Here is a 9,659-nt window from a genome sequence, read left to right as displayed (position 1 = left end):
CCCCCAAAAAAAAAAAAAAAAAAAAAAAGAATTTCAAAGTCTCCACGTCTTCCATCAGACAAAAGAAAATAGTTCAAATAGTCTTCTATCATTTATTATAGAAAAAAATTCTTTGAAGTCTCCTCGTCTTACCACAAAAAGTAGTCTTTAGACATCTTGGATCTATTGTTCAGAGTGATGGTGAAATAGATGGGGATATTATTAGCAGAATTCAAGTTGGATGGTTGAAGTGGAGGGATGCATCGGGCTTGTTGTGCGATAGAAAAATCTCAATTAGACTTAAGCGAAAATTCTATAAGATGGTGGTGAGACCTGCAATGCTTTATGGTGCCGAATGTTGGCCATTAAAAGAGAAGCATAATACTAAGTTAAGTGTTGTAGAGATGCGGATGCTTTGGTGGATGAGTGGCTTTACCCTTAGAGATAGAATACGAAATGAGCATATACGTGAAAAGGTTGGAGTAGCTCCAGTGGAAGATAAGATTAGAGAGAGCCACCTTACATGGTTTGGTCACATTAGAAGGAGGCCTTCCCATGAACCAATTAGAAAAGTTGAGGTTAGATTTGACTTATGTTAAGAAAGGTTGAAGTAGACCTAAAAAGATTTAGTTAAAAAATATTATAAATAATCTTTCTTTATTAGATTTAAATGATAATTTGACTTTTAATAGGACACAATGGCGAAAAAAGATTCATTTAGCCGACCCCTTGTATTGGGACAAAGGCTTGACATTGTTGTTGTTGTTGTTCTTGTTCTTGTTCTTGTTGTTGAAGTCTCCTCGTCTTCCATCAGACAAAAGAAAATAGTTTTTTCTCTCTTTAAAAGCCCTAGAAATAATTGTACTCCTTTAAAAATAGATTGGAATTCCAAATGAAATAATGAATTGGAATTCCAAACAAAATAATGGATTGAAACTTTTTTTTTTTTATGTTAGTTGGGAGTTTTAACTATCAATTAAAATATTTTGAATTGGAGTCTTACTTATGTGATATATGTGAATTTGTCTTAATTGACTTAAATATCTAAAAAAATATATGGATTGAAATTCATTCAAAGAATTATTCAAACTATATGATGGAATCATTACTAGAGTTTTCAAGATTATTGTTATCCCTATAGCAAATCATAAGTCTTCCAAATCATCTCCTCCATTCAACTCTTTCCTAAAAAAATAACTTTGGTTGGCCACAAGGACTTCTTCCAAATCATCTTCTCCATGCAAATCAAACTTAAATTCTTTTCTTCTTTTAACCTTTATCAAAGCAAAGTGTTGTATTTTCCACCACCCCTTATATAACAACTTAATAATTAAGAAAATAATTTTAAAAAAATAAGAAATTTTTTCAAATTTTTTAGCTAAAGCACTGTTACATTGAGTATTTTGTCCCTCTAGTGCTCTAGTCTTATGAAAATTTAAAAATAATTCAATGTGACGGTACTAAGATTTTGTTGCGGTGGTGCCATTAACCGGCTTGCGGTGCTGCGATGTTCGAGCGCTGCAGCACTAGGCAAAAATTATATATATGAAAGAAGGCATAGATCTTTGCTAGCATAAGCTTTTTGGATGGAGATTGAAGAGTGTTGACCTTCTTTTTGCTCAAATCCCTGGGTCAAGGGGGTTGACTTGGTCAAATTGACGAAGCCAGACCCCAAGACCACCTCTCTTGCATTCAATAGGTCAAACCAATTCTGTGGGGCCTAGACCTAGACCCTAGGTCAACCTAGGTTGACCCATTTAGCCTTTATGAGCCTAATTCAAGTTCAAACCCAAATCAAACCCTTTCTTGGATCAAACCTCCACCTCCTTGGGTCTCTTTGACCAGGTTGACCAAGTCAACCATTACCTTTGTCAACCCAAGGCAACCTTGGGTCAAATTGACCTATTTAAGTCAATTAAAACCTATTTAATGCATTTAACGCCTCCTTAATGGATCTTGAATTCAAAGCCACGAACAAATCAAGTCAAATTCCCTCTTGATTGATCTTAGAAGAGATCTAGGCCATTTATCCTTAACATTGGGCTACGAATACACTCCATGGTGTTTCTTTTGAGAGGATATTGCTCTTGCTCTCACCCTAGACGCCCTAAGCTTGAGATCTCCTGTACTCAAGCTCCAACTACTTCCCTCCACCTTTCTCGACCTAACCCCACCGACCAAACCTCGCCGATGGCGAGATCTCCGGCTACCCGAAGATACGGACGTTTCAAGCCTATTTCCCATCAATCTAAGGCATGTCAAGGCACAACTTTAACTAGGGAATTGTGCGTGAAAAAACTACAAATTCAAAGAGCCATTAAATGGGTTAGAACGTCCACAAACCGAGATCAAAAGCTCAAAACTAGCCTAGGTCACATAGGATAAAAAAACTTTTCATTTAGTGCATTTCGAGACACGATTTTTTCTACCCACAAATGATCTTCATTCATGCATGATGTGTTTAAAATTTCATCTCATTAATCGATCTGATCGATCAAACGAGATTAATTATCATTTAGGCCTTTGGTTTCACCTTAAGCCCCGCTGGTACACGATCTCCACAATTGATCATTTGATCAATGTTGTTTCGCAGTTTCATTCAAACTGAGGGATCGATCCCGCGGTCTAACTCTCTATCTGACGAAATCAAGACTATCCGCTCAAACGGCGGATGATCTGACGGCCAGGATCCCGTACTGACGTGGTTAAGTAGCGTAGAATCATTGTTGTGCCGCCGCTAATCAATAGCAATGATTGCACGATTGCGCAATCATTGATAATGATTGGGGAAATCGCATCCGCAATTTGGGGACACAATCAAATGCTACCGCGTGTCATCCAGCTGCCGATTTTATTTAAAATTAGTTTTAAATTCATTTAAATCCTTTTTAATTACAAAAACATTTAAATAATCACTAAAAATTAATTTTAAATCCAAAAATGCATATAATATAACAAAATTTTCAAAAAAAATGTCTACTTTATTTTAAAAATATTATTAATTTAAAATTCTAATTATTTTTATAAAAATATTATATTTTATTATTATTATTATTATTATTATTAATAAATTATATTATTTAAAATATTTAATTATTTATTATCTTTATTAATTATTATTATTTTATTATTTTTATTTTTATTAAATTATTAATGTATCTATAATTATTATTATTATTATTATTATATTATCTATTATTTTTTTTTAATTTTTTTTATTTAAATAATCTTATTATAATTAATTATATTATTATATTTAGTCTTATTTTTTATAAATTGATTATTAGTTATATGATTAACTATTATTATATTATTAATTCAATTAATGCTATATCATTATTATCTTTTATATAATTGTCATTATTATAATTTATTATTATTTATTAATTATTATTTTTTGATTATATTATTAATTTATATGATCTGTTTATCAATTTACAATTATATATTTTAATATTTATTAAGGTATATTGTTATATATTGTATTATTATTATTATTATTATATTCATTACCATTACTACTGAATATAATTTTTTTTTCTCAATAATTAATTTTCTATTGTATCTAAAAAATTATTGTTGTCTATGTTGCTACTGTTGTTATTATTATTATTATCATGTATCATTATCCTATTATTTTTATTAATTATTCATTATTTAATTACTTTTATTAAAATAACGTGGAAAATAAATATTCTATATAATTCTTATTCTTATACTTACATTTTTTTTTTGGAACAAAAATTATATGAATAATTCGCCTCGGACCCAAATAGGACATAGTAGTTTTTATTTTTTTTGGGGGAAACTTAGGATGGGGGAAAGCTTCCCCCCCCAATAGAAAAAAATAAATAAACCAATAACAAAAAAATTGGTGAATTAATTTTTAATAGCATATTTTTAACACTTACATATTTAATTTATTTATGATATATGTGGTAGTTTAAGAAGTAATATATAAAGATTTTATGATAATATTAACAAAAAAATTTTTTTTATGGAGATCCACCTCGTGACATTTTAAAAATACATAAGGTTAGTTGTTAATGAACTAGCAATTCATGGGTGAGATGGGATTAGTGGATGGTTGTATTCCAATCATCCACTAATCACGTTAAGCATGTATTAGTTCATAATTTATCATCTTTTGAATATATATAGGATGTACAAACACCTAGCTTAGGCTCTCCTAGATTTAAAAACTTGGTGTGCCTATCTTTTTTTATTGTATTTCCTTTATTTTATCCCAAGGGTTAGTCTAAAACTCAATTTAAACCTACTCAATGTAGTGACACCCTAAGGACAACAATTAAAGAACCATCTAACAAATTTAAAAAAATTATACGAGCTAGAATAGATCCTCAATTTATTTAAAACTTAGTAACATCCTAACCTCTCAGAATTTTCTAATAATTATTTTGGACACTTTAAATCCCTTAATTAACAAACCATAATTTACTCATTATTAAGGCCCCAATTACTTCAAAAAATTCTAATAAATTTAAATTAAGCCAGAAAATTACCTATAATACTTCAAACTCTTTAAAATTAAACCCTTAACCTCAAAAAGTTAAAAGCCCCTTAATTGGACTTCAACTTAAACTGTAATTTAATTTTAACTAAAAAATTACCCTTTTAATTAAATTAAATAATTAAAAATTATTAAAAATTCCAAATTTTCTACAAACACATGAAAAAATCCCCTTAGGTCATTCCTAACTCTTGGGGGTGATTCCAATCAGCTTGGAGCTGATTTGGATCAAAACCCCTAAAATAGCTCATTAATTAAACAATTTTAATAATTAAATAAATTCCTACACTTTAAAAATTCATAACTAATTTCACAGAAATCCAAATTGGGAAAACTTAAAAGCATTCAACTCGTATTAAGGACTAGTATTTATTTAAATTATTAGAATTCTAGAAATCAATATAATTTAAAAACTCAATTTTTTCAGTCAACCATAGTATATAGTTAAGGGCCCTAAACTTCAAAAATTCATAATTTTGCCTAGAAAACTCAAAATCTAGCAAACTAATAGTCTAATTATTCATGATAAGTTCAAATATTTAATAAAAAAATAACTCCCTAGACCCAACCTATTTCTATAAATGACTTTTTGGACCCTCCTAACTTAGCGTATAGGAGGACCTCCCTTCTAAAATCTACTAATTCAACCTAAGCTTCAGAAAACACTACCCTAAGCATTAAAATTAACCAACAAACTAAACTAACTCAACAAAATTGATTATTACTGGATAATCCAGGCCTACGAGGCCATTAAGTTAGTCCCAAAGATGGTGAAATAAACATCATGGCCTTGATGTGAAATAAAGGTAGTAATCAGCTCAACACTAAAAATATAACTCTTAAAATAAATCTTAAGACATTAATACTTTGATCTAAACTAAAAACATCCCCTTTTGACCTCCAACAAACCTGAACTAAAAAACAACTTAGACTAAATATCTGATATATGACCTACTTAAAGCCACACCAGTCTACTATACACACATAGAATTGTTTGCTTGTGCACCACTTCTAGATCTAGGCTAGGTCGGTGCTTTTCTTTTTACTTTCTATGTTGTGACGCTCTTGCATATGGCACATGTGCTGGTTGTATTGAATTGATGTGAGTGTTTATTTTATTTATGTATTGCACTTCATCTGTGATTAATTGTGCGATAGACTTACCCCTAGGTTAGGGACAATCCATACTAACTCAATCTTATGCATGTGGCCAAGTTCATGCACCGCTAAAATAAAGGGGAAAAAAATTAACTAAGCTTTAAAACTAATAATGTTTCATGCAGATGCTCCAGAGGCTGCTCAACCCCCTTTGAAATTAAAAGAGCATGATCAAGTGAGTTTACTTTTTTGTAAATATTAACTACTTGGGTTGTGTTATATAAATTGCTTGGGATTTTATTAGGATAATCATGCAGGAGTTTGAGTCTAGATTTTCACCTGCACGTTGTGGTTTTTATTTTTATAATCCTTAGCTGCCTGGGTAACTGTGTTGGTTTTATGTTATTCACCTACAAACTTGCTCTATCTTGGCTTGCCTAGGTTACTGTCCTTGTTGCCCTGGTATGATGTGTTGGTGAAGCTGGGTTGGGTTGCCTGGGATGCTATCTTGGTTTCCCTGAAAAGGTGTCTTGGTTGCCCCAGTTGCTGGGTTGGTTTCCCTGGGTTACTATCTTGTTTGCTATCTTTGTTTCCCAGGGTTGTTGGCTTTGTTTCCTGGGTTGGTGTAACTGGGTTGTTGTCTTGGTTTCTTGTTATTCACCATGCTGTCGTGGTTTAGTTTTTGAATCATTTGTTGCCTGGGTTGGTTGCTGTCTTCTTTCCTGGGTTGGTTTCCTGTTACTTGCTATATATGTTCAAATGCTGGGATGGTTCCGAAAGCATTGAAAGTTGAGTAGCGATGATGAGTACCCTTTTAAACTGATTGTTAAGTCATTTGGGGAAAAAAATATTGCAACTAGATGGAATTTGTGTTATCGTCTAATCAAACAGATACTACGTATAACTCTAAAATCGATCATTTTTGCCTAACAATAATTATGAGACCATCATTGTCGTTAAAAGCCTACAGGTTATTGTTATTGGACCATCATTATCGAACAGTCAAATTAAGTGGTAAATTAGCGATTTGATCTTTTATGCCAAATTAATGGTCTTGGTGCACATAAAATGGGTAAAATGGAAGATCACAGTGATTAAGTCAAAGTAAAGCCTAAAATATAAGTTTGCTGAGAATTTGATGTTAAATTAGCTTGAGCTTAGCTGAAGAAGCAATAGGCTAATTTTATTTGAATTTAAAATAAATTAAAAATGACTTATTAACGTCAATCCAATATTGATTGAAGCAAAAAATTGATCAAATTAATATCAATTTTCCGTCAGAATATAATATATATTTACAGTTGCATGTATCAAATGTACATGAAAAATTTACAAAATAATATTATAAATATTTTATTCTAAAATTATTTATTTTTTAGATCCGGCGTCTTACGATATCAATCATGCATACTTTTCTTACATGTTGAGATGGCTCAAGTGAATAATTAAAAATACTTGCTAAAAACAACATAATTAAAAATGAAAAATTAAAAGTATAAATTCATGATGTGAATAATTTAAACACTTGAACTTATGAGCACATTTGAACTATACATATTTCTATTCATTTATTATCTCTCAGTTTTTATGCATTAACTTCTAATTAATGTAGTTTTCAAAATACTGTATCTTATCTTTTTATTTGGATTTTTTTATGTAATTTTAAATAGTAAATTAATAATGAATTATTTAGAAATAATAGCAACATCATCTTCAAAGAAAATAATGGATAGAAATTCCACAAAGAAAAAGCTGATTTCAAACTAGCTTTAGCCCGCTCTCTTCCACGCAAAATGATGGAATCATTGTTGAAGTCCTTTTCAAGTTCATTTTCCAAAAATAAACCAAAAGTCTTCATGATTGTCCTCCTCCATTCAAAATAAAAATTGTTTTCTTTTCTCTCCAAAAAAAAGTAACTTTGAATGGCCAAAAAGAGTTCTACCACATAGCACAGTCCAGATCTAAGTCCTTCGAATGACGACAGAAACCGCTCAAGCTAACCTAATGGCTTCTTCTTCCTCTATCCTTTATAAGTGCTAACTGTTGTATTTGGCATTGCATCTTAAATTATACTACTACACCTTCTTCTATATGGAGCTATTTCATATAAACTCTGTTGTTTTCTTCCAGCTACTACTTCTCTCATTTTATCATGTATTTGAGTTTTTTCTCGATTAACTGTAATGCTCTTGGTCAATGCCTCCAGACAGAGAGCTCAGCGCTTCTCCAACTAAAGCGAGGCTTTACTTCTGGTGACCTCAATAGATGGCAGCTAAGCACAAATTGTTGCATATGGGACGGTGTGACATGTGATGAATCATTAGGAAGGGTCATAGGCCTTGACCTAAGTAATCGGTTCATTGCTGGTATGATTGATCCTAGCCTTTTCAATCTCACATCTTTACACACTCTCAATTTTTCCGACAACCAGTTTCGTGGAATATCCATTCCAAGTTACGGGTGGGACCGTCTTGCAAATCTTTCAAGCCTCGATCTTTCTAATGCTGGATTTGCTGGGAAGATTCCCGTTGGTATCTTTCGCTTGATGAAGTTGACTTTCCTTGACCTCTCCTCTCCTTATAGCAGTGAGTTTGGGGGGCTTTCACTCACTAGTAAACCAATATTTTTACAAAACATGAGCAGCTTGTGGGGCCTTCGTCTTGACTATATAGATCTCTTGCCATATCAAAATGAATGGTGTGGTGCTCTAGCCAATTTCACACCTACACTTGAGGAGTTGAGCATGAGCTATTGTTCTCTCTCACGTGCTAGTTGTTCCTCTCTCTCCATGCTCCCTCTTTTATATGACCTTGACCTTTCAGGAAATAATTTGGACTCTAACATTTTTTTATCATTTGTCAATTTTACTTTTCTAACTTGGCTAATAGCTTCAGAAAACCAATTCAAAGGTGTTTTTCCCAAGCAAATATTTCTACTAAAAAAATTACAATATCTTGATATCTCGGAAAATCCAATGCTTTTTTGTTCTCTTCCAGAATTTTCTGAGGACAGTAAGTTAACATCTTTATATCTTGATGATACTAGTTTTTTTTTGGGAATTTACCTTATACAATAAGCAACCTCAAGTTTTTAGAAAATTTGGATATCTCTGGTTGTCATTTCTCTGGGAAAATACCACCTTCAATAGAAAATCTATCACAACTATATACATTGATTTTAGCAGGAAATAATTTTAGTGGAGACTTAGAGTTTGAGTCTATCAAGAATCTCAAGAATCTGGATACTTTGTTCCTCTCAAATAGTGGACTTTCCCTAAATTCATGGGATGCATATAATGGATCTTTCTTATCTTCCTTTCCTAAGATATCATATTTGGCAGCAGCTAGTTGCAATCTGACTAAGATCCCTACAATCATAAATTACCCACATATGATGTTTGTCTTAGAACTCTCAAATAATAGAATTCATGGGGAAATACCGAACTGGTTTTGGGGAAATACAAAGCCTCCTCTTAATCAGTCTTTGTATAATTATCCTTCATATATTTAAGTCCCTTCCAACATGCTTGAAGGTCCATTTCCTCTCCCATTAAATTTCATTGGGTTATTAGATTTGTCAAATAATCATTTAACATCTTTTATCTCTTTCAACATCACCTCACACCAAACTTCGTTATACTACCTTTTTCTTGCAAATAACAGCCTGACTGGAGAAATCCCACCATTCATATGCAATATGACCAAATTACGGGTACTTGATTTATCAAATTACTTGTTAACAGGTTCTATTCCATCATGTTTATTGAAAGGAGTTTATCTATGTGTGCTAAAAATAAGAGGAAATCAGCTTCATGGAGCTATCCCAAATGAAATTAGTCCAAAATGTAAATTGGAAATTATAGATCTCAGAGATAACCAATTAGATGAGATGATTCCGAGGGCTCTATCTAATTGCCAATCACTTGAGATTCTGGACCTCGGGAATAATAACTTAAAGGGCACATTTCCTTATTGGTTGGGAAATATGTCATCTCTAAGGGTTCTTGTTTTAAAGTCAAATAAATTCCATGGGAAAGTTGGGCCTTTAGAAG

General features: G+C 31.9%; 1 pseudogene; it reads left to right on the top strand.

Moving 5' to 3' along the window:
* Positions 1-9,118, top strand: part of LOC110096105 — an 11,838-nt pseudogene extending 2,720 nt beyond the window's left edge.
* Positions 9,119-9,659: the final 541 nt, after the last annotated feature.

The sequence above is a fragment of the Dendrobium catenatum genome, unplaced genomic scaffold, assembly GCF_001605985.2.
Source record: "Dendrobium catenatum unplaced genomic scaffold, ASM160598v2 fragScaff_scaffold_456, whole genome shotgun sequence".
In the NCBI taxonomy this organism is placed as follows: domain Eukaryota; kingdom Viridiplantae; phylum Streptophyta; class Magnoliopsida; order Asparagales; family Orchidaceae; genus Dendrobium; species Dendrobium catenatum.
Note: the sequence above shows the minus strand (reverse complement) of the source record. Positions and strands in the feature narration are given on the sequence as shown.